The sequence below is a fragment of the Papio anubis genome, chromosome 5 (genome assembly GCF_008728515.1).
Source record: "Papio anubis isolate 15944 chromosome 5, Panubis1.0, whole genome shotgun sequence".
NCBI classification, from domain to species: Eukaryota; Metazoa; Chordata; class Mammalia; order Primates; family Cercopithecidae; genus Papio; species Papio anubis.
In genome coordinates, this window is record NC_044980.1 from 166,293,077 (window position 1) to 166,317,585 (window position 24,509).

The 24,509-nt window shown below is 46.5% G+C and overlaps 1 long non-coding RNA gene across 1 annotated transcript; it reads right to left on the reverse strand.

Annotated features, from left to right (window-relative positions):
- Nucleotides 1–2,038: 2,038 nt before the first annotated feature.
- Nucleotides 2,039–18,993, reverse strand: LOC110743580. Its single transcript, XR_002522881.2, has 2 exons — nucleotides 18,185–18,993; nucleotides 2,039–4,655 (listed from the first exon to the last, which is right to left on the reverse strand). It is a non-coding gene; the product is annotated as an uncharacterized LOC110743580 (long non-coding RNA).
- Nucleotides 18,994–24,509: the final 5,516 nt, after the last annotated feature.

Sequence of the window (24,509 nt, forward strand, 5' to 3'; positions counted from 1 at the left end):
ACAGCTAATATGTTACATACCGATGTCCTATGTATTTCGTAGCAGTCCCAAGCAGCTACATGGTATAAAAGGGAGACAAATTGTGCCCATTTTATTGCACGTGGTGTTGTGTACTACACAGACTTCTTACATTCTTTCTGATTTCCAATCTTTCACAAGCTGAAAAAAATTAAAATATCACCAAGGTTAAATATGAGAAGAAGCAAAAAAAAAAATGCAGAAAAATTTATTTGAGAAGATTTGACAGTTCTTTCAATTGTTACGGTGGCAGGGGCAGGAGAATGCAGAGAAAAAGTCTAAAGAAGAATAAAAGAGGGCTGACCAAGGAGCAGGAGAGTTTGCAGAAAAGCCTAAATGAGGATGAAGACGAAGTGACATCGAGGGGCTTGGGGAGGGGCTGCTTGAAGATGTCGATGTGGGAGACGCTTCCTGTGGGTGAGAACCAGCAGAGGTGTGAGACCCTCACTGTGCCCAGTGCCAACTCCCCACATTGGAAAAGCAATAGAAGGAATGCAAAAAGGATCCGCAGTCCTGGGAGACTGAGCTAACAGGCCCGGTTCATCCTGGACCACGTGATGCGGAGGTTCCTGTTTCAGGTGCCGACTTCCTAATGAGGCCCTGCGTGGAGAGGCGGGCCCGGGGTGCTATCTATCACACACTGATAAACAAGGCAACGACTGTTTCCTGTTCTTTTCTGCGACCGAATCTAGTCTCATCCGTCCTCCTAGGTGACGACCCATAGTCAACATCCCGCTTTTCCCATTCACGGCTGGAGGATAATGATGCCGGTTTTCATTGTGTTTTCGGACCTTGGGACACGAGGGATACGCTTTCTTTCCTGCCAGAGATAGGGAAAGGGTGGATGGGAGGGCTTTCCAACAAATGCTTCACCTTCCTCCAGTTGAATAGGAGTGAGAAGAGCCGAGGGAAACGCAGGGAGGCAGCCCTGAAGCTCCTGAAACCAGGCCAAGAGGCGCATTCAATCAAGGACTGACATTTGCCCATTGACCTCTTATCGGAGTTGCTAAGTCACTGGGGCCTTTGTGCTACAGAATTGGAAAGGAAGGGTTCACCCAGCCCGGCCAATCCTGTACCAGCTCTCTGCTGGCCATTAGCATTTACCTGACATCTGACTGATATCTTCATTTCACTTTGGTAAACAGGCCACCTCAAGGCCAAGGTGACAGTGACCTCTGGCGCCGCACACTGCACAGGATTCTCCCTGGGGACCCTGGGGAAGGACTTTCACATCGGCAAGAGCTCCTATTTCCCCTCCCCACCCTCTGATTAGTGCTGACAATAAATAAATAACCATCCAACAGAATAGGCAGCGGGCCCGCGAGCTGGACAGAGAAAGAGAATTGGGGAAGGGCATGAGGGAGGGTTGGGAGAGGCAGAGCTGGAGTTGGACTTAGAAGGTTGCCTCTGCTGCTCTCCCACTAAGAACAATGCAGCTGCCCAGGAAACACACCCGAGCTATGAATAGGCTGGAGCACGCAGGGCTAAGCTGTCGCATTTCTGCCGTTTAGAAAGGATCTCTAGTGTGAAGTTGCTTGGAGGCTCTGATTTTGCAAACCAATTAAATATAGATTTCTTTGGGGTGATGGTTGGGAAGGGTGTGGGTGGAATGTATGTCTGTGCTGCAATGCAATTTAATCCTGAAAGTTTCAGCGAACCTATTCACACACTCCACAAACATTTCATAGCACCTGCTGTGCGCCAAGTGCAAGGCGCATCCAGCTAAAGCACACTTTACCCCCCAAAAACCCATAGTCCAGTGGAGTTGCAATGGCTACTACCTACAGGGGCCAGGCAGGCAACATGAATGAATGAATTAGGCAGGGTGTGGGACATTAGGGAGCGGTGGGGACTGTGAACAAAGTGCATGTGTCCTCTGTACAGGGATTGGGGAGCTACTCAGTCTCAGTTGACTGTCCATTATTATTGTGCCTTATGATTTTTAAGGGGAAGCTATATGTTTGGAATGTGGGGGAGGGATGTGGGGGGGGCCTTTTTTTCTATTTTTTTTTTCTTTAAACACTGTGTGGACCAAACAAACCATGTCTGTAGGCGTATTGGGACCAGAGAGGATCTTCTAATAACATATGATAAGAGTGACATAGAAGGCATCCCAGGGGCTAATGGAAGCCCTAAGTGGGGCATTTAACCCAGCCAGGGGTGGAGTTGGGACTGTCTTCCCAGTGCAGGTGAACTGAATCTTGGATAATGTTAGCCTAAATCATGGCCTGGTAAATGATGAATGATGGTGTAAATGATTGGAAGAGCCATTCCAGGCAGCGTAGTAATTTAACTGGGCACTTCGCACATGCCTGCCCAGCTAAAGACTACATCTCTCAGCCACCCTGGAAACCAAGAGTGGCCACCTGACTCATGGTATCTGTCTCAGTCCTTAAAGGGGAAGAGGGCTCCATTTCTCTGCACAGCCCCCTCTTCCTTCTGGCTAGCAGGCATAGTTGTTGCCAGCATAGATTGTGGAACTGGCAACTCGACGTCTTTGGCTTCACTTTCTGTAAAATTAGGATATTATCTACTCTGAGAGATTTTGAGGGTTAAAGGCTTGATACTTATAAAGTATTGAGAACCGTGCCTGGCACATACATGGGCTGCCAAGGCATCATCTCATCAATATTTTTCTGCAGATGGTATTCCTTTGCAGCACTCTGGGGAGGGCAGAGCAACAAGAGGGCAGGAGCCTGGGTCCCCATCCCAAACCTGCACCTGCACTAATATGTAAGAAGGCAACTGCACTCTCACTTAAGGCCCAGTGTTTTGAATCTCTGATGCAGCAGCCAGGCTTACAATGAGTAACTCAGAGGTTGGGTGGGGTTCTTCCTGGCCAGTGAGAACCAGAGAAAATGGCCTCAAACTGCCCCAAACTGCATGGCCTGTGAAGTCCAGAGTAGCACTAATCCCCAGGCATATGTGACTCCTGGAGCCTCTGCCTCGTGAGCTTAGCTTTCTCCTGTGCCAACCTGGCCATGACACATTAATGTTCTCAAGTGACCTAGCCCCGTCTCTAGTTTCCATTCGTCAGCAATGACAGCCGTTGACATGACCACCATGTGAAGAACTGGTGGTCTGAGCTGACTTCACTGAAAGAGGTTTACTGAGTGAGTGCCTGGGTGGAACAGAGTGTGACCATCACACAGACACGACCCCCTGTGGGGGTGTCTTCCACCCCAAGTCTCCTTCCCCTCTGCCCCAGGAGCCTGTGTTTTCCAGCTGTGTCTGTGCAGAGGCCACACCTCCCAGAGGCTGCTCCTACCCAGGACTGCCTGGCAGGAATTGAAGGGGAGCTATCACTGGCAGACACAGAACTCCTCTGTTACTAGACCATGGCTCAAGGAAGGCGCTGCCAAGCCTATCAAGTTGGCACAACTGCCTAGAATACTTCTACCCAATCTTCCTTCCCTCTCTCCTCCACTCAGGGTCTTGCATCACATGGCCTGACTGCTCTCACTACCCTCCCTTCCACCCATTTTCTCTCACAGGCATTTACCTTCATGAAACCCCTGTGCATTAACTCCCATCTTGGCATCTGTTTCTCCTATAATAACAGTCTGCCAAAGTTTCTTGGAAGAAGAAAGAGATACAATTAGTTCTTTCTCACTTAGGGGACTTAATCTACCCCAGGACTATTTGCATATCTAAACAGAACAATACCTCACTAAGGGTGGTATTTCAGGCACCAGGAATACATGTGGGTCATGGCGGAGCTCCCCCAGGTACCCTCAGATATAAGGGTCTGTTCTGTCCTTAGACAACTGGAAAAGTAAGCATGCAATGCCTGGGAGTTGGGAAAGGCCTGGAGCTTTGACTAGGTCTGTTTCAGCCTCTAGGAAGAAATAGGAGGTATCTCATGTACCAGTTGGTATGCTTTAGGTAGCAGGTAAGAAAAACCCCAATGCCAAATGGTTTAAACAAGAAGAAAGATCTATGACCCAAAGCAGGCTGTCCTCTGGTTAACTTCATGGTTCTCTACATTTCCAAGCATCCAAGTTTCTTCTACTGTCCTTCCTTTCTGGGGTCTTGGGCCTGTCAGTCCTGCCTCAAGTTGTTCTCCTCATGGTGCCAAGATGGTTGCCATAGCCCAGCCATCACACTCAAATGCACCAATGTCCAAAGGCAAAAAGAGACTGGCTTTTCTTTTCTTGTGTTTCTCATTTTAAGAGTCAGCGGTTTTTCCCAGAGTCTTGTAGCAGGACCGTGGTCAGAATCAGGTCACATGCAGTTTTGTATTCATCATTGTCGGGGGAATGAGACTGCATGTTTCGCTTGGACAACTGGGATTTAGTCTTGAGCTGGGAATAGTTACCTTGCCTGAGGGGTGAAGATCAGAATACAACTGGGTTTCTGTTAGCGGAGATAAAAGTGGAGGATGGCTCTTGGGAGGAAGGCGATAGTGTCTTCTGCAGCCTGCACGGGTTTGAAAAACATGTTGATCCTCCCTCGCTTTTCACCAATCAAGCTTCTCAGTCTCTATTTTTGCTGAACTGTCTTTTACTTTCCTTGATCTCAAAAGGCAGGAATTTCTTCTTGGTCTCTTGAGTACAATTGGTTCTATTTAGCATCTTGCTGGCAGCCGGAGTTGGTCTGATTCCTGTAGCTCATTTTACTGGTAACTTAACTTTTGGCTGCAAGTGATTAAAATTTTTAGAAGTAATCAGAAGTAATGAAAGATCATTTAGAAATAATAACCTCCTATGTGATTTTATATTGGAGATGACCTCTAAGTTCCCTTCAAGCTTAATGTTGGACCATAGGAACACAAGTCAGGTCAGCTTTGGGTGACCCAGGCCTTGGCTCTGGCATGCTGTGCAATTTGGGACAAATGAATGCTCCTCTCTGGGCCTCAGACTCAATCCAAAACTGATTAGGGTGGGCTAGATTTGGGATGACAAATCACTTCATTTGAGCAGCTAAGTCTGCCTGAGGCATTATGCTAAACAGGACTCAGAAGTTCAATGGTGGAAAATGCCATAATCCATTAGTGATGTCTGCCAAGGGTGTGAGATGGGAAAGGAGTAGCACACTTTTTGTTGACTCTGAACTAGAGAATCTCAAATAACCCCCTAGCTCTACTATTCTTTGGTTTGAATTTCTTTCTTCCTCATAATTTATAGTGAAATTTTCAAGAGCCAATCTAGTGTGATAAGGAAATTGGCCTCTGGTGGACCAGGAACTGTGTGACCTTGGGCTTTTGGTTTTCAAACACAACATCATTTTGCCACTAGAATTCCTCCATCCATATAGAATCAGAAATAAATCATTGGTCTGTATCCTCTTTACAAATGAACATGTCCTGCTTTATAGGTCAGTGCAGATGTTGATACAAATACAAATATATAGATGAATATATGTGTGTAAATACATACACGTTACATCTATGTATACATGCATAATATACTCATATGTGTATAAAGCAAGCATGATACATACTAATTCATTCACTTAGTCATTCAACATACATATGTTGCAATCCTACTATGTGCCAGGTATTGTTTGGGTGCTGAGATGCAGCAGGGAGCAAGGTGATCAGTCTCCGACTTTCCCAAGGAGAGATCTGAGACTGATCATCTTGGAGCTTTTATTCTGGAAGGAGCTTTTATTCTGGAAGGAGCTTTTATTCTGGTCACAGAGAGAGAGAGAATAAACAAATGAGTATATATTATTATGTCAGTGTTGTGGAGAAAAATAAAACAAGATTGGGTGTGCAAGGTGATCCGGAAAGGAAAGTCTTACTTAGGATGAATAGAGATGCCTTCTTAGGTGACACCAAGTAGAAACCTGAAGGTGGTGAGGGGGTGAGCTCAGCAAAAACCAGAGAGAAGAACATTCCAGGCAGAGGAAACAGCAATTACAAATGCTATAAGGCTGGAATGAGCTTAGCAGCTTCACGCAACAGCAATGAGGCCAGTGTGTGTGTGTGTTCAGAGGAACGCTTTGCTGGAGGAAAAGAGTCTTGGGAAGGGCAAGTGAGGTCAGGAAGGGCCATGTGTTAGTCAGTGCAGACTGCCACAACAGACTACTGCAGACTGCATGGCTTAAACAACAGATATTTGTTTTCTCACAGTTCTGGAGACTTGAAATCCAAGATCAAGGTGCTGGTGGGGTTGGTTTCTGGTGAAGTCTCTCTCCTCAGCTTGCGGACAGCCACCTTCTAGGTGTGTTCTCATATGACTTTTCCTCTGTACAAGCAGGGGGAGAGTGTTTTGCTATTTCTTCTTGTTGTTTTTATTTTAATTTGTAATTTAATTTCTTTCTTTTTTTTTTTTTTTTGTAAAGACCAGGTCTTGCTATGTTTCCCAGGGTGGTCTTGAAATCCAGGCCTCAAGTGATCCTGCTACCTTGACCTCCCAAAGTGCTGGAATTACAGGTGTGAGTCACCATGTCCAGCCACCTCTTCTTATAAGAACACCAATCCCATCAGATTAAGGACCCACCTCATGACCTCATTTAACCTTAATTATCTCCTTAAAGGCCCTATCTCCAAATATAGTCACCTTGGGAGTAAGGCCTCAACATATGACTTTGGTGGGACACAATTCAATTCATAACACCAGGTCATGCAGCACTCTGCAGGCAGGGAGATGAGGATGGTGTTGTCAGTGGGATAGAGGCTATGAGAGGGTACTGAGAAGGTGAGGGACTTGGGTTTTAAAGGATCCTTCTGCCTGCTGTGTGGATGAAGCATCTGAGAGGAGAGGGGTACAGCCAGGAGGGGAGGGGCATTCACGGGAGCTGAGTGAAGAGACTGATGTCATGAGAAGGGTAACGGGTGATGGTGACTCTGGTAGTCGTGGGAGTGGTGAGAAGTGGTCAGGTTCTGGATAGATTTTGAAGATGGTGCTGACAGGGTTTGGGATGAATTTTATCTCAGAACAAGGAAAGAGGACTCAGAGAGGACTCCTAGATATTTGGCCTGGAGCAACTGGTGTAAGGTAGAGCTGTACACTAGGAAGGGAAAAACTGGGCAAGGGTAGAAGTGGGGCACAGAAATCAGGGTCCTGCTTGGGGCAGGTTGAGCTGTCCATTTGACAGCTATGGGGGTGCCTGGAGCGGGAGACACAGACTAAGTTGTATTTGCTGATATGCATTTCAGGACTACCATGCCTCAGAGCCAATGCTCTGCATTTTATAAGTGGGATCTCCTTTAATTTTCATGACAACATCTTTTTTTTTTTTTTTTTTTTGAGACGGAGTCTCGCTCTGTCGCCCAGGCTGGAGTGCAGTGGCCGGATCTCAGCTCACTGCAAGCTCCGCCTCCCGGGTTTACGCCATTCTCCTGCCTCAGCCTCCCGAGTAGCTGGGACTACAGGCGCCCGCCACATCGCCCGGCTAGTTTTTTTGTATTTTTTTGAGTAGAGATGGGGTTTCAACGTGTTAGCCAGGATGGTCTCGATCTCCTGACCTCGTGATCCGCCCATCTCGGCCTCCCAAAGTGCTGGGATTACAGGCTTGAGCCACCGCGCCCGGCCGACAACATCTTGAAGAGCTTATACTATTTTTTATTGAATCTAAAACTCTGTTGATTGTGTGACATGCTCTGGTTCCAGATCTGCTAAAATGTGAAAAATTATGCATCTTAGAATTGAGGAAAGATGATAATATTGTGTCCGGAGTTTGTTCCTTCGGTGGGTTTGTGGTCTCGCTGACTTCAGGAATGAAGCCACAGACTGTCATGGTGAGTGTTACAGCTCTTAAAGGTGGCGCAGACACAAAGAGTAAGCAGCAGCAAGATTTATTGTGAAGAGCAAAAGAACAAAACTTCCAGAGGATGGAAGGGTACCCCAGCAGGTTGCCACTGCTGGCTGGAGGTGACTAGCTTTTATTCCCTTACTTGTCCCCACCCATGTCCTGCTGATTGGTTCATTTTACAGAGCACTGATTGGTTCATTTTACAGGGCGCTGATTGGTCGATTTTACAAACTTCTACCTGGCCACAGAACGTTGATTGGCACATTTTTACAGCGTGCCAATTGGCGCATTTTACAAACCTCTAGCTAGCCACAGAACGCTGATGGGTGTGTTTTTACAAAGCACTCGTTGGTGCATTTTACAAACCTCTTGTAAGACAGAAAAGTTCTTCAAGTCCCCACCTGACCCAGAAGTCCAGCTGGTTCACCTCTCAAAATTATTTCCATTTTTCAGATAAAGAAACTGAGACTTCAGTAGCTTGGTAGTATCTCAAGGCTAGTAATGGTCAGAGTTGGGATTCCTGCTTCTGATTCTTCCTGGTTACTACTCACAATACACATAAAATACTTAGCAACATGACTGGCACATAGTCAGGCTCACTGTGGTCCTGATGATCAGTTGTGTAATGCACTGCACAGTATACGACACAACATGCATTCTACAATACACTGTGCATACAGGTCAGAAGACGGTGTGCAGGCCTTGTACAAAGTCAGGAACATACCAATGTCTTGGGGCTAAAAAGACACATTTAGGTATACTATTGTGTAACTGCCCTGTAGACTCAAATTTGCAAGTATTAAAGTGAGAAAAAGCATATTCTTAAGAATAAACAACCTAAATCCTGCACCAATTCAATTTTGCTTTGGGGTACCAGGAGAGAGAAATTTTTCTCAATATTTATCATGCAGTCTTCCTTGTTTTCAAGGAAAAGTGTTCCTATGTAGAAACACTCAAGTCAAAAGGCAGCTGCTTGTGGGACATGTGACTTTGGGGTTTTTTTTCACACATCAGCAGCTGCAGTTTTGGAACTGGGTAAAGGGTATTTCCACCCCCTGCAAAATGAAGGCTACCCAGATGAGAACTATTTAGATGAGAGGAATATAAGCCGTATGCTTGGGCCTTAGATAGTCCCAATTTCTTCTCAGAAGCTGAAAGTTGTTCTGAACTGGGTCTAAGCATGGTAAGTCTGGAAGATTTAGAACTACTACTCATTTTGTGATGTGTGGAAGTCTTTGTCATAGACTATTTATTTTGTCAATGGGGGTTGTCTTAGAATCTTGGTAGTCAAAGGCCAGAAAAATTAAAATAGGTCTTACAAGGACTCAAAAATTCAAACTTGTCAACTCAACAACAACAAAAATCCTCAAACAACCCAAATTACAAAAGGGGAAAGGCCTTGAATAGACAATTCTCCAGAAAAGATAAACAAATGGCCAACAAGCTCAGGAAAATATGCTCAACATCATTAATCCTTAGAGAAATGCAAATCAAAACTCTGTTCATTAGGATGGCTACTATTGTTTAAAAAGCATTAAAAGGATGTGGAGAGCTGGGCGCGGCGGCTCATGCCTATAATCCCAGCACTTTGGGAGGCTGAGATGTGCAGATCACGAGGTCAGGAGATGGAGACCATCCTGGCTAACACGGTGAAACCCCATCTCTACTAAAAAAAAAAAAACCAAAAAACTAGCCAGGTGTGGTGGCCAGTGCCTGTAGTCCCAGCTACTCGGGAGGCTGAGGCAGGAGAATGGTGTGAACCTGGGAGGTGGAGTTTGCAGTGAGCTGAGATCACGCTGCTCCACTCCAGCCTGGGTGACAGAGTGAGATTCCGTCTTAAAAACAAATAATAAATAAATAAATAAATAAAGGATGTGGAGAGATTGGAACCCATGTGCACTATTGGTGGGAATATAAAGTGGTACAGCCACTGTGGAAAACAATCTTGCCATTCCTCAGCAATTTAAACAGAATTACCACGTGATTCAGCAATTGCATTTCCAGTTTATAGACAAAAGAATTGAAAGCAGGGTCTTGAAGAGATAATTTGTATATACCCGTAATCACAGCAGCATTATTCACAACAACCAACAGGTAGAAACAACCCAAGTATCCATAGACAGATGAATGGATAAATGAAATGGGGTCTGTCCATTCAAGGGAATTTTATTCAGCCTTTGAAAGCAAGGAAATTCTGATCATCTGTGTTCAGATCCATGTTCAGATTCATGTTCCGCCAACATGGATGAACCTTGAGGATGTTATGTTAAGTGAAATCAGCCAGACACAAAAAGACAGAGACTGTATGATTCCACTTAAATGAGGCTCCTAGAGCAGTCAAATTCAAGGAGACAGGAAACAGAATGGTGGTTGCGAGGGTGGAGAGCAAGGGGGAGTTTTTGTTTAATGGGTAGAGTTTCAGTTTTGCAAGATGAGAATGTTCTGGAGATGAACAATGGGGATGGTTGCACAACAATATGAACATATTTAATGCCACTGAACTGTACACTTAAAAACAGTTAAGATGGTAACTTTTAAGTTATGTGTATTTTATCACACACAACAAATGTGTACTTGTCTATTTAGAACGTGTTTGCTCCCTGTTCCTGCATCACTGCCTATATACAGTAGGTGCTCAGTAAATGAATGAAAAAGAGTCATCACTGTTGTAAACCAGATGTCCCTCCTCCCTGATACAGGTTCAGTCTGGACTCAGAACCCAGCCTCCCCGTTGCTACTCACCAAAAAAAAAAAAAAAGCATTCCTGTAGACCTGTAGATTTTTCAGAAGATCTCTGTGATCACAGGGTGGGGTCTGATCCTATAGTTCACATCAAAATCTTAAATGCAACCACCAAATAGTGTTCTTCTCTCTGCCCTTCTTCCTTTGAGTTGTGCAAAGAAATACTGCTCCCTACAAGGTACTGATACTGATTTGATATTTTACTGATAATGATCAGTACAATAATTGGTCTCCCAGTACCTCCTGATTTGCTGGGACTGCAGGCGTACACCACTACGCCCAGCTAATTTTTGTATTTTTTGTAGAGACGGAGTTTCTCCATGTTGGCCAGGCTGGTCTCAAACTCCTGACCTCAGGCGATCCACCCGCCTCGGCCTCCCAAACTACTGGGATTACAGGCATGAGCCACTGTGCCCAGCCGGGTTTTTATTTAAGTAAATTATTGGGGCTTCTCTAAGACTGGGCCCACTAGGAAACAGGGCTGACCTTGCCAGAAGGCAATGTAGGGGCCACATTTGTTATCGATGTATGCCATCGGGGTCTCCCAGTACGCCCGAGTTGTACAACTCCAAGAGACAGTATATTCTGAAGTTGTATAGTAGCAGCCCTGGCCATCCATACCCCTACCCACTTGCTCCCCAAATATTTGTTCTAACTCCTAAACTGCATTCCCTGAAAGAAATTTTGGTGGATTAAATCATTTTGTTCTAGTCACAGACATGGGCCTTTCTTCTTCGTCATGGACTTTATATTCAATGTCATATTGTATATTTCTAGCAAGGGGTGAATAGCTAATAGCTAGATCCCTGCTAACTAGATGAACCGTGAAAAGCACTTTGTGAGAGAGTCACTCTAAATTCTCACAAAGGGTTAGATTACACCATGGATTTGGCACCATTAGCTAGACAGCATCCTGTTTCCAGGTGACTGGGCCCGGCAAGCTGGGACACAGCTTCTCTTAACTTTAGCCAGGGTGGATTCAGTAGTGCCAATATTTTCCAACTTTTGGAAAAATAGCCCAAAAGTTGCAGTATTATTCTTACTCAATTGAACTTCAAGACGACAGCAGATGCTAGAGCCAGGCAGGATTCAGGCTGCCTGCCACAGGGACATACCATGTCTCAACCTGACTCAAGCTTGAGGACACTGGACATTCCCCAATCCTCTTTGTGACAGGGTTTTTATGTAATCGCTGTATACTTTTCTTTTTCTTTTTCTTTTTTTTTTGAGATGGAGTCTCACTCTGTCACCCAGGCTGGAGTGCATTGGCACAATCTTGGCTCACTGCAACCTCTGCCTCCCAGGTTCAAGCGATTCTCCTGCTTCAGCCTCCCGAGTTGCTGGGACTGTAGGCATGCAACACAATGCCCAGTTAATTTTTGTATTTTTAGTAGAGACGGAGTTTCGCAATGTTGGCCAGGCTGGTCTCAAACTCCTGACCTCAGGCGATCTGCCCGCCTCGGCCTCCCAAAGTGCTGGGATTACAGGCATGAGCCACTGTGCCCAGCTGGGTTTTTATTTAGAAACACAATATATTGATGGTTTTCAAAGTGCACGTGTCCCCTGCTCTTCTAATGGGAACAGTCTGGGGATTGGACACAGTGTTTGAAGTGGAATCAGGAGTGATTCTGGAGAGGCCGCATGCCACTCTCATCCAGGGTCCCTTTACTGCTTAGGAAATTATAGAAATATTCAGTGCTCCAGTCATTTGAAACTGTGCCTTTGAAGCCTCAGTAAATTCAGAAAAGTCTTGATGGGGGAAGAGGGGCAGCTGCTCTAGGTTGGCATAAGATTTAATGTGGACCAAATGTTCTGTTACTAAAAGTTTGAAACCCACTGTAATACACTATACAAATGTTATGAGGTCCTACATCATATTGAGAGGTGAAGCCATCTAGACTTTCTGGGTCAAGTGGGGACTTGGAGAACTTTTCTGTCTTGCAAGAGGATTGTAAAATGCACCAATCAGCACTCTGTAGCTAGGATTGTAAAACGCACCAATTAGTGCTCTGTAGCTAGCAAGCGGATTGTAAAATGCACCAATCAGTGCTCTGTAAAACGCACAAATCAGCGCTCTGTAAAATGCACCAATCAGTGCTCTGTAAAATGCACTGATCAGCAGGATCCTAAAAGTAGCCAATTGCAGGGAGGATTGAAAAAAGGGCATTCTGATAGGACAGAAACAGAACATGGGAGGAGACAAATAAGCGATGAAAGCTGGCCACCCCCCAGCCAGCAGTGGCAACCCGCTCAGGTCCCCTTCCACATTGTGGAATCCTTGTTCTTTCACTTTTGATGATAAATCTTGCTGCTACTCACTGTTTGGGTCTGTGCCACCTTTAAGAGCTGTAACACTAACCGAAAAGGTCCGTGGCTTCATTCTTGAAGTCAGTGAGACCACGAACCCACCGGCAGGAACCAACTCTGGACACAATATGTCCGTATTCTATACTGTGTTCATCATTGTAAATGTAAACTGTACATCAGGATCTCCCCATCCTCCCCTTTGAGCTTTTCCAAATAGTTTGCTTACAGAATGTGGAATTTACTGATGGTCTCATGAGGAAGCAAGAAGAGAAGCTCTTATAGCACAGTAAGTTGCTTAAAGATTGCCATTAGCCAGGCCACTTCTTCTCATTTCTCCTTTCCACTGAGCAGCTCTGGACATTGCAGCACACAACCTTGGTGGCTCCTCTCCCCCTCCCTCTGTAGAACAATTACACTCTGCCCTAGCCTGGCACACCCCCAGGCTCTTTGCTGCTCGGTTCTGTGCTTAACAAAACACCATCTTCTCAAAAGAACATCCAAATCTCTGCTCTCTGGGCGGCCTCCTCCACCCCAATCAAGTGGTTTGTGAAGGGGATTCCTTCAAACAGTTTTCTAAAGACGGGTCTTGGCAATGCAATCACCACCATCATTAGGAACCAACATTTCCAGATGTTATGGACTGAATTGTATCTTCCCCAAATTCACATGTTCAAGACCCAACCCCTAGTGTCTCAGAATGGGACTGTATTTGGAGATAAGGCCTTTATCGAGGTGATTAAGGTAAAATGGGGTCATATGGGTGAGCCCTAATGACCAACATAACTGATTTTTTTTGTTTTTTGTGTTTTGTTTTATTTTGTTTTTGAGACAGGGTCTCACTCTGTCACCCAGGCTGGAGTGCAGTGGTGTAATCACGGCTCACTGCAGCCTCCACTTCCCAGGCTCAAGTGATCCTCCCACCTCAGCCTCTGGAGTAGCTGGGACTACAGGTGCATGCCACCACACCCGGCTACTTTTTATTTTTTATTTTTTATAGGGATGAGTTTTCTTTATGTTGCCCATGCTGGTCTTGAACTGCTGGGCTCAAGCAATTATCTCACCTTGGCCTCTCAATGTGTTGGGATTATAGGCGTGAGCCACCACACCCAGTCATGAGGGATGTCTCTATAAGAGGAGGAGATTGGGACACAGACGCGCACAGAAGGAAGAGCACATAAAGACACCAGAAGAAGACAGCCATCTATCTACAAGCCAAAGCGAAGCCTCAGGAGAGACCAACACTGCGGACACCTTGATATTACATTTGGAATAAAATATATTGAGATAAAAATCCCAATACATTTCTGTTGTTTAAGCCACCCAGTCTAGGGCGCTTTGTTACAGCAAAGCACTCAGGCAAACCGATATGCCACGTCTCTGGCTCTCTGCCAAGTCTCGGTGACTTTCTCTGACATACAGAATGTGCTGGGTGATACACCAGAAGAATAGAAATCACACTTAGAATCCAGCTCCTTCCTGGTCTGGTCCATCACAGGCGTTTCCAACTTCACAGGCCACTCCCCTGTCACTGGCCACCGTTCCACGGGAAAACACACCCAGCTTGTTCCTACTACTGGCCCTGCACTTGCCAAGCCCTCTGCGTGGCTCTGTTTTCTTCCTGCCTTGTTCTTGCTTGTTATTGAGGTTTGGCGGAAACGCCAGTGCTTCAGAGAGGACTTTTTGGGCACCCATTCCCCCCAACTCATTTTCTGTCTCATCACTGCGTGTGTTCATGGAGTGTAACTCAATCTTTCCTTGCTCACTTATTCATTTACCCGATTACTGCATCTGTCCACATGAGAGTTTCGTCAGAGCAGAAATCGTGTCAGTTGGACGTTTTCTGTTGCTGCTGTAACAAATTAATGCAAATTTTGTGGCTTGAAACAATACATACATATATATATATATATATATATACTTTTTTTTGAAATGGAGTTTCACTTTTGTTGCTCAGGCTGGAGTGCAATGGCACAATCTTGGCTCACTGCAACCTCTCTACCTCCCGGGTTCAAGCGATTCTCCTACCTCAGCCTCCCAAGTAGCTGGGATTACGGGCATGTACCATCATGCCCAGCTAATTGTTTGTATTTTTAGTAGAGACGGGGTTTCTCTATGTTGGTCAGGCTGGTCTCAAACTCCCGACCTCAGGTGATCCACCTACCTTGGCCTCCCAAAGTGCTGGGATTACAGGCATGCACCACCGCACCCCCAGCCAAAACAATACAGATATATTATCTTATAGTTCTGTAGGTCAGAAGTACAACACAGGTCTAAGCTTCATTCCTTTCTGGAAGCTCTAGGGGAGAATCTATTTTTTCTTCTTTTGTCAGCTTCTAGAGGCTACTTACATTCCTTAGCTTGTGGCTTTTTGCTCCTTCTTCGAAGCCATTGCATCTCTCTCTGACCATAGCCGGGAAAGTTTCTTTGCCTTCATCCCCATGTGATTACATTGGACCCACTTACATAATCCAGAATAATCTCCCCATTCCAAGGTCCTTAGCCTTAATTGCATCTCACAATCCCTTTTGCCATGTAAGGTTACATATCCACTAACTCCAGGGATTAAGACATGGACAACTCTGGGGTGCGTTATTCTGACCATCATATCTGTTTTTTCCCTTTATATGTCTAGTGAGTAGAACAGACCAGGAAATTAGCAGGTGTTCATTGACTTTGCTGGGTAAATGAAAAGCTACCACTTATTGTGCAGATATGAGGCGCTGGGCAGATGCAAGGTGCTCTATGTGTGTTTTCTCATTTGCTCTGTACCATAACCCTCGGGGGTAGAGTTTACCCCCATTTTATAGCCCCATTTACTAAGGCTCAGAGAGGTGACAAGACTTACCCAGGGCCATCCAGCTAGTAAGTAGCAGAGCTGGGATTTGAACTTTTACCTTTCTGCCTCCAAAACTCAAAGTCTATACGCCCCTCTTTCACAGCTCAGGGAGGACGTCGCAAGCCTGGGTTTGTTGTACCCACAGGTATCTTACTTACATCTGATCACCTTGCCATGTCAGCACCGCCTGTTCCAAAGGCAGATTAAATATTGCTTAGGCTGGCCAGGCACAGTGGCTCACGTCTGTAATCCCAGCACTTTGGGAGGCTGAGATGGGTGGGTCACTTGAGGTCAGGAGTTTGAGATCAGCCTGACCAACATGGTGAAACCCTGTCTTCACTAAAAATACAAAAATTAGCTGGGCGTGGTTGCACACGCCTGCAATCCCAGCTACTCGGGAGGCTGAGGCAGGAGAATCTCTTGAACCCGGGATGCAGAGGTTGCAGTGAGCCAAGATGGCACCATTGCACTCCGGACTGGGCGATAAGAGCAAAACTCTGTCTCATAAAAAAGTAAAAATAATAATAAAAAAAGATTGCTTAAGGCCTGTCTGCCTCTCTTTCAAAGGGAAAATCCCTCAGCTTTTTAAAATAAATTAGATCCTGTCAACGAGCGATGAGGGTTGATTAGATGAGATTGGGGGAAGAAGCCCTCCTTCTCAATGAGTGGTCCAGAAACCAACAGCATGGGCATCCCATGGGAGTGGTCGGAAATGCTGACCCCGAGGGCCCTGAACTGCTGAGTCAGGCTCTTCTAATGATCCGTAAGTGGTCTGCACACACAACATGCCTCGGAGAAGCCCTGCTGGGAGGCACCCACGCAGACCCAGACACTCACTGACCATGGCGGGAGGTGGCACCTATTATTTTTATGATGAGAGGGAACCTCAAACTCTACTGTGATGTAAGTGGTCTCAAAGTCCCTTTGAAGTCACCATTTTATCTAAATCAGAAATAGAGAAGAAAAAAATAAGAAACAGCCAGCTTAGAAAGACTCAAATTCTTTTGGGGGGAAAAATACCAGGAAGAAAGAAAGGAAAAATACATTGTTTCCTTGGCCATCTGTGTGAAGAAATAACAAAACCACCCTTGACATACCAGCAGGAAAGAACACGGGAGAGCTTTACTTGACAGAATTATTATAAACGCTTCTTCCTGGTTCAGGGGGAAAACAAATTCCAAATAGGTTTGTAATATTTTTTTCCCTAGCGTGCTTGCAACTCCCAGTAAAGCCAACAACCAGTTTTCAAAACCTTTTGATTCTACTCATCCCGTGGTTAATAATTTCCAGTTTACCCAGCAGGCTACATAACATCCCCTTTCCTGGGAAAGAATTTCTGTGCCCTGGCTGGCAGTGAGCTGGTCCCCTTAGCAGCTGACCTCCTCCTCCAGCCCTGTGGCTGCCTCCTCTCCAACAGGGACCTTCCTGGTGGGTATCTGGAACAGTGACTTAGTGTTCCGCAAAGGGGAGAGGGAAAAAGAGAGGGCTGTCTCCCAGAAGGGTGAGCCTCTTCTTTAATCATCTGGCGCTGAGAAGAATTTTCTCCCTGTTTCCTGGGAAATAGCTGATAAAGGACATTTTGTCTGCTGCTGTTTATGTATACCTAGGCCGAACAAGTCCCAAAACTCTACCCTCCCCCCTGTTTTCGGAGTTGGTACTTTGAAAACATAGGACAATAATGAAAGCAGGCAGCCTGATACGGGCCTGGCACCCCGTCTCCTGTTTCCTCCTGCCCGCTGCTGCAGCCAGCTTTACACCGGCTGCAACCACCAGGGACAGGTTGGCTTCTCCACCCTTGATGGCCCCGAGAAATATTTCTTTTAGGGCATGGCAGAAGGGGAATTTGGGGAAGGTGGGACCCTCCCTGCAGCCGATAGCACGGGCCCCATCCCTCCCCCCATGCAAATCTTTGGCCAGCAGCCTTGATATCACCAAACCTTGCCGAGATAGGGAGTGCCGTGAAGGGCTCGGTGAGTTTCTGACAATCCTCTCCCCTGTTTATCTGAATGGGCCCAAGGGCTGCAAAACAAAGCGGCAAACACCAGGGTGTTCCTGAGAGTACAGCTGCGCTTCCTGTTTACAGGCTCAGGGTGAGAAGCCCCTGGGACCCGCTCTGCCTGTGTCAGTTTCTTTCTGCTCCCTCTGAGATCCCCAATGCGGGAGGGCAAAGGGTTTCCCTCCTGCCGCCTGGAAAAATAATATGCAGGCCGGGAACATGAGCTTGCCTGTGAAGGCTGCTCAAAACAACACACTTGCAATCTGGAATTTGTGACTAAGGTTGATTCGAACCTGGGTCTTCTGGTCCCTCTGGGAGCATCTTAGACCCCATGAGACAAACCACTTTGGGACTCGATGATGGTAGGGAGTGGGGAATGGGAAAGGCACCTGTAAAGGCATAAATAGCTGGGTCCTGCCACCCCACCCATCCTCACACAACTCTCACCCCACCCCACCCCATCCCACCCCACCCTCACCCCCACCGTCACCCCACTCCTCTTGCTGTGTGTCCCTTGCTTCCCATGTTTCCCTGTCCTGGACCAAAGTGAAGCAACAGGGTATTCCAAGCAAAGGGCTTCCTACCTTCAGCACCAGTGGTGACACCAGAGGTGGATTCCAGGAATACCTGAATGACCTGGAACACATTCTGTCCCGGCAGGAGGGGTGGTGGCACTGCCTCCAGGGGACGGCCGAGCTATCTGGGGGTTAGGACTCTCTAGCTTGTTGCAGGGGTGTCACAGAGCCTTGCTACTGAAGGTGTGTCTAGGGACCAGCAGTATTGTCCTCCCCTGGGAGCTGGTAAGAAACGTGGTCTCACACCCTGTCCCAGACCCACTGCATGAGAACCTGCAGTTTAGCAGACGCCCCAGGTGACTCCTGCGCACATTAAAGTTGGAGAAGTGCTGCTTTAGAGGGCCCGTCCCTCTGTCCTCATTATGAGGATGACTGTGCTGACTTTGGACAGCTTGTGCTTTTAAAAATCTCATGGGCATAAATGACTCTTTGTGACCGATCTTGTTTCTTTCTTTGCTAAGAAAAGCAGGTTTAATTTGATGTAAGTGTCGGCTTATTTGGCATGCCACATATCGGAGACTGAATAAGTACGTGCCTAAGTGAAGGATTTCATAGCTAAATTCGGTGTGTCTGACACCTGGAAATTCAAACACCAGAGGGGCCAGGCAGGTGACAAAGATGAATGAAGTGGGCTGGGTGGGCCAGTGAGGACTGGACAGCCAGTGACCTGGTGGAAGGGGCAGCAGCTACTCCACCCCAGCCCATTCTTGTCATTCAGGGACCAGGCTCAGGGTTGCCAGATCCCAATATCTTCAAGAGAAGCCTGAAGTTGAATTTTTATGAAATCACCCAACATTGAAATACTGGCAATTAATTAAAACATTAAAAAAAAAAAAAAACCCACAAGGCCAGGCACTGTGGCTCCCACCTATAATCCCAGCACTTTGGGAGGCTGAGGCAGGTGGATCACTTGAGGTCAGGAGTTCGAGACCAGACTGGCCAAACATGGTGAAACCTTGTCTCTACTAAAAATACAAAAATTAGCTGGGCATGGTGGCGCATACCTGTAGTCCCAGCTACTTGGGAAGCTGAGGCAGAAGAATCGCTTGAACCCAGGAGATGGAGGTTGCAGTGAGCCAAGATCACCCCACTTTATTCCAGCCTGGGTGACAGCCTAAGCCCCCGTCTCAAAACAACAACAACAGAAAAAAGAAAGAAAAAAAGAAAAGAAAATCCCCTCCTATGACCCAGGCTTTATGCTGAGAGTATGGATAAAACCGTGAACAAGACAGACACAGTCCCTACCCTCAGAGTATGCAAGCTGGAAAATGGGACAGAGAGACCAGGAAGGTGGGAATGGCATTTCTTCAGGGAGACCTGCCTGTGCAAAGGCCCTGAGGTGCAAACAACACATTGTAGATGGGGAGCTACAACCAGGTCAGTGCTGGGGAGTTGAGTCATGATTGAAGGAGGGGTGGAAGATAAGTCTGAAAAGTGAGGAAGTGGCAGGTGATAATGGCATGTACTACACATGTAATTAAAGAGTTTGAACTAGGTCCTGCAGGCCTGGAAGGGTCATCAGTGTGAGGATGACATGGCTGGAACTCAGTTTTCCTGAATTCACACCAGCTATTGAGAGGGGAATGGGTTTATTGAGTGGGGAGTTGGAAAGGTATCAGAAGTCCAGAGAGCAGTCAGGGGAGACTTGGGCAGTGGCCCAGGAATAAGGTGGTGAAGGCCTGAACTGGGGCATTGTGCAGGAATGGGAGGTGGGTGTGTATTTGAGGGCTGTGCAGGAGTTAAAATCAGCAGGATGTTGCCTACTTGATGGGGACCATTGGGGAGGGAGGGGGAGCCAGAGCTTGTGGCCTGGGTGCCTGATGGACAAGGATTGCTGCAGCTGGGGCATCTGGGGGAGGAAGATTGGACTTGGGGCTTCCTTGAGCACTCTCTGGAAGTGAGATGCAGACAGCAGGGTGCTGGAGTCCTACTCAGTGAAGGGGCAAGGGCCAAGCTGAAAACCAGGACCTTCGGAAACACAGTTCTTTTTAGTAATTTGCCCCAGCTTTGTGGCTTCTCCACCCTGTTCTCTTCTCCCCGTGAGCTGTTTGTTTTTGTGGGTTGTCATATTACGGTCCATGGATTTTGGGGCCAGCCTGTATATGGGGAAAATAGTAGTTTCCTCCTCACAGAGTGCTGGTGAGATTAAATGAGATAATACATTAAAAGCACACAGCACGGTGTCTGGCTGTAGGAAGCTCCCATGATCACACCACCACATGTAATGTTAATGTCATCATCATTAGCTGTGATTATTACTGTGATTATTAACATTAGTTATCATTATTATTGTAACTATGCACATATGTGGCCTACGAGGCCTCCTGCCACATGTGGCCCTTAGTTGTGGCCTCTTTCCCTGCCAACCTCAGGCCTGCTTGTATCTGTGGGAGGCAGTGGCTAGCAGTGGTTATGAGCATGGCCTGTGAAATCACAGCCTGCCTGGGTTCAAATGCCAGCTCCACTTCTTACTATGAGAGTGACCTTGGCCAAGTCACTTCATGCTTCTGAGCCTCAGGTAGGTTTCCCATCTGATGAAGGGGAAGATAAATGTATCTTGCTGTGAAGATAAAATGAGATAAATTGTCAAAGTACTCAGTGCACTTCCTGGCAGGTCGTAGGTGTTCTTTTATCATGTGCTCTTATTCTCCAGGACACCCTCACCAACCCACTGGGCTGGCATGCATTCTCAAATCTACTGCCCTTAGCAATAGGATGCAGCTCAAGTTCACTAAAGTGACTTACCAGCTGCTTGCAGTGGGCTGAGTGTTGACACTGCTCCCCGCCACCGGAAAAAAAGATATGCCCACATCCAGATCTCAGAAACTCGTGGATGTGACCTTATTTGGAAAAGGGGTCTTTGCAGATGTAATTAAGTTAAGGATCTTGAGATACAATCATCCTGGATTATCCGTGTGGTCCCTAAATCCAATGACAAGTGTCCTTATAATAGACACAGAGAGGAGAAGCCTGACAGGAGAAGCAGAGATAATGACTGGAGACAGGGATTGGAGAGATGCAGCCACAAGCCAAGGGATGCCAACAAGCACCAGAAGCTGGAGGAGGAAGGAAGGCTTTTCCCCTGGAGTCTGCAAAGGGAGTGCAGCCCCACCCACACTTTGACTTTGGACTTCTGGTCTCTGGAATGCTTCGATAATAAATGGTTGTTTGAAGCTGCCCAGTTTGTGGTAGTTTGTCACAGCGGACACAGCAAACAAATCCAGTGCCCTCCACCCTTTTCACCCTGAAACCGCATGAGGACTGGGTAGAGTAGGCAGGCAGCCTTGGCTATCCCCATTTTACAGAGAGGGGACACTGAGGCTCAGAGAGGCAGAAGGAGCTGCTTGAGCCACATAGCCAGTGAGCTTCACCAGTGGCAAGTCTGGAACCTGGCTCTCCTGAGTCGTCCTCCATGCACTGTCCTTTCTGGAACATTCCGCCAGCCTCCCTGCACCAGGCACTGGTGGCCAGTGAGCTGTGATTCTCTCTGTAACCAGGACAGGTTTGCAGGGTCCCAAAGCAGCTTCTCCCAATACCAGGCAAAATGGTTGGTGGGCATGAGGGCCCATCCGAGAACATGGGAAGGAGCAGCTGTCACAGGGGATCAGGACCGCCTGACTTCATTAGCACCTAGCCCCACTACATAGCTCAAAGACATGTCCCTTCCTTCCTCCCTTCCTTTCTTCCTTTTCCTTCTGCTTTTCTTTCTTTTCTTTTTCTTTTTCTTTTCTTCTTTTCTTTCTTTCTTCTTTTCTTTCTTCTTTTCTTTTCTTTTTCTTTCTTTCTTTTTCTTTCTTTTCTTTTCTTTCTTTTTCTCTTTCTTCTCTCTCTTTCTTTCTTTCTTCTTTCTTCTCTGTCTCTTTTCTTTCTTTTCTTTCTTTCTTTTCTTTTCTTTTTCTTTCTTTCTTTCTTTTTCTTTCGAATGAGTTTCACTTTATTGTTGTTGATCAGTCTGAAGTGCACGGTCATTGGCTCACCACACATAACTTGCTGCCTCCTTTGTCTGTCTTAATTTTGTCTCAGCCTATGAATAATTACAGACTAATTAATTTCCCACTGACTTTTGTATATTTAGTAGAGACAGGGTTTCTCCATGTTGGTCAGGCTGGTCTCAAACTCCCAACCTCTGATGATCTGCCTGCCTTGGACTCCCAAAGTGCTGGGATTACAAGGGTGAACCACCATGCCCGGCTAGATGTCCCTTTCGATAATGGGGAACCAAGCCAGAGGCAGTCATGTCTACTAGCAAAAGGTGCTATTTTGAATAACTTCAGGATAGATATTTGTAATGCAGATATACCTAGCAGTCTTACATTTTTTTCTATTAATACAACAAAGTAGGGTTTAACAAACATCAGCAAGCAAATATTAATAAATACATAGGTAAATGTAATGGTCTTGTAATGGTTTGTGGCTGAATTTGCCTTCACTAAATGTCCTATTTGTTGTACATATAAATTGGTTGGAAGGCCCTATATGGTAGCAGGCTCTCATTTATTGAGTGCTTAATATATGCCTGGCCTCATGCTTTCACTGGCTGTCTCACTGAATCTCTATATCATTCCCATTTTTTTGCACAAATTAAAACACCAAGACTCGAGTGCATTGAGTGACTTGTACAGGGCCATACTGATAAGGAATAGAGCCAGGATTCAACCTGGGCTGGTCTGGTCTGAACCTAAACTCGTCCTTTGGATCTAAGCCTTCGATTCTCAAGCCTGGCTCCACACTGAAAGTCCCTGGGGAGCCTAACATACTCCTCCACCCCTGCCACCCCAGGGGGTCTGAAGTAGCTGGCCAGGGGTGTGGCCCCCACACTGGGCTTTCCAAACCTTCCCAGGTGACTCAAATATGCAGCCAGGGTGAAGAGGCCCTGCGTTAACCCCATTTCACACGTTGCTGTACTGCTTCCTCGCTCAAAAAGCAAGGGAGCTGTTGCCGAGAGCCGATGTTTCCTTCCTGATTTCACCTTTACTAACCCCAGGTTTCCACCTGCGAAGTAGGGAAGGGAAATATACCATGATCCCTTAAAAAGGTTTTTTTGTTTGTTTGTTTGTTTGTTTGTTTTGAGATGGAGTCTCGCTCTGTCGCCCAGGCTAGAGTGCAGTGGCTCGATCTCGGCTCACTGCAAGCTCTGTCTCCCAGGTTCATGCCATTCTCCTGCCTCAGCCTCCCGAGTAGCTGGGACTATAGGCGCCTGCCACCATGCTTGGCTAAACTTTTTTTAAAAAAATTATTTTTAGTAAAGATGGGGTTTCACTGTTTTAGCTAGGATGGTATTGATCTCCTGACCTCGTGATCCGCCTGCCTCGGCCTCCCAAAGTGCTGGGATTACAGGCATGAGCCACCGCGCCCGGCCTAAAAATGTTTTTAAAAAGACGGGATTGATGGAGTGTGAACTGTGACCCGGACTCTTTGCTAATTGGGCTCCCTGCATGGTTTTTAACTTCATCCTCACAACATTTCCTCATTTACACAGGAGGAAACTGAGGCCCGGAGGGGTGGAATCATTTGCACTGGCTGCAGAGTTGGTGGCAGCAGGATTCAGACTTGGGGTCTCATCTTCCTTCCGGCTTTGGTAACCTCTCAGCCTACTGTGCGCTCACCAACACACACATCTGCCTGTGCGTGTTTCATTTCTGTTTATTGAGGTTGACATGGGCCTGAGAGGAGTCAGGGATGTGAGTGTGTGAAGGGTGAGGGCTGGGGGTCTCCACACCAGCCTCCAGGGGCCCAGGGCAGAGTGCGCTCAGCTAGACTGAGAAGGGGCAGGAGCCGGACAGAGCCACCGTCCATCCCTAAGACTGGGCTCCTCTCTCAGCAGGGTCGCCTCTGCCATCCCTCTGGGCCCATGCAGGTTTGGCTGAGTCAGCTGGCCAGGTGTGTGTGTGGGGAGGATGTGGAAGAACAAAGCACCTCCAAACTCCTTTGTTATCACTAAAGGGCCTGCCTTTAGTTTTAGACCCTTGTATTCAATGTGAAGGTTGTTGCTTATAACAGGATAACAGTCATTTAAAATGTAAAAAGTAAGGATATTACCATTTGTTGAGAGTTTGCTACATGTATGTAGCAAGAATGAGCAAATAGTAAGAGTCAACACTCTTTCCATCCTCAAAACGTGCCAGAGAGGATGGTAAAATTATGCCCATTATCCTGATGAGGAAAACTGAGACCCACAATTCATATTACTTTCTTAAGATAATTGCACAGCTAGGACATGGCAGGGCTGTGATTTTTACCTGTGCTGTTCAACATTTGCCAACTCTGCTGCAAAAGAGAGATTGCGTTTTCATCTGGCCTTGCCCCTTCAGCCGACCTCCTTCCTGCCTATGCC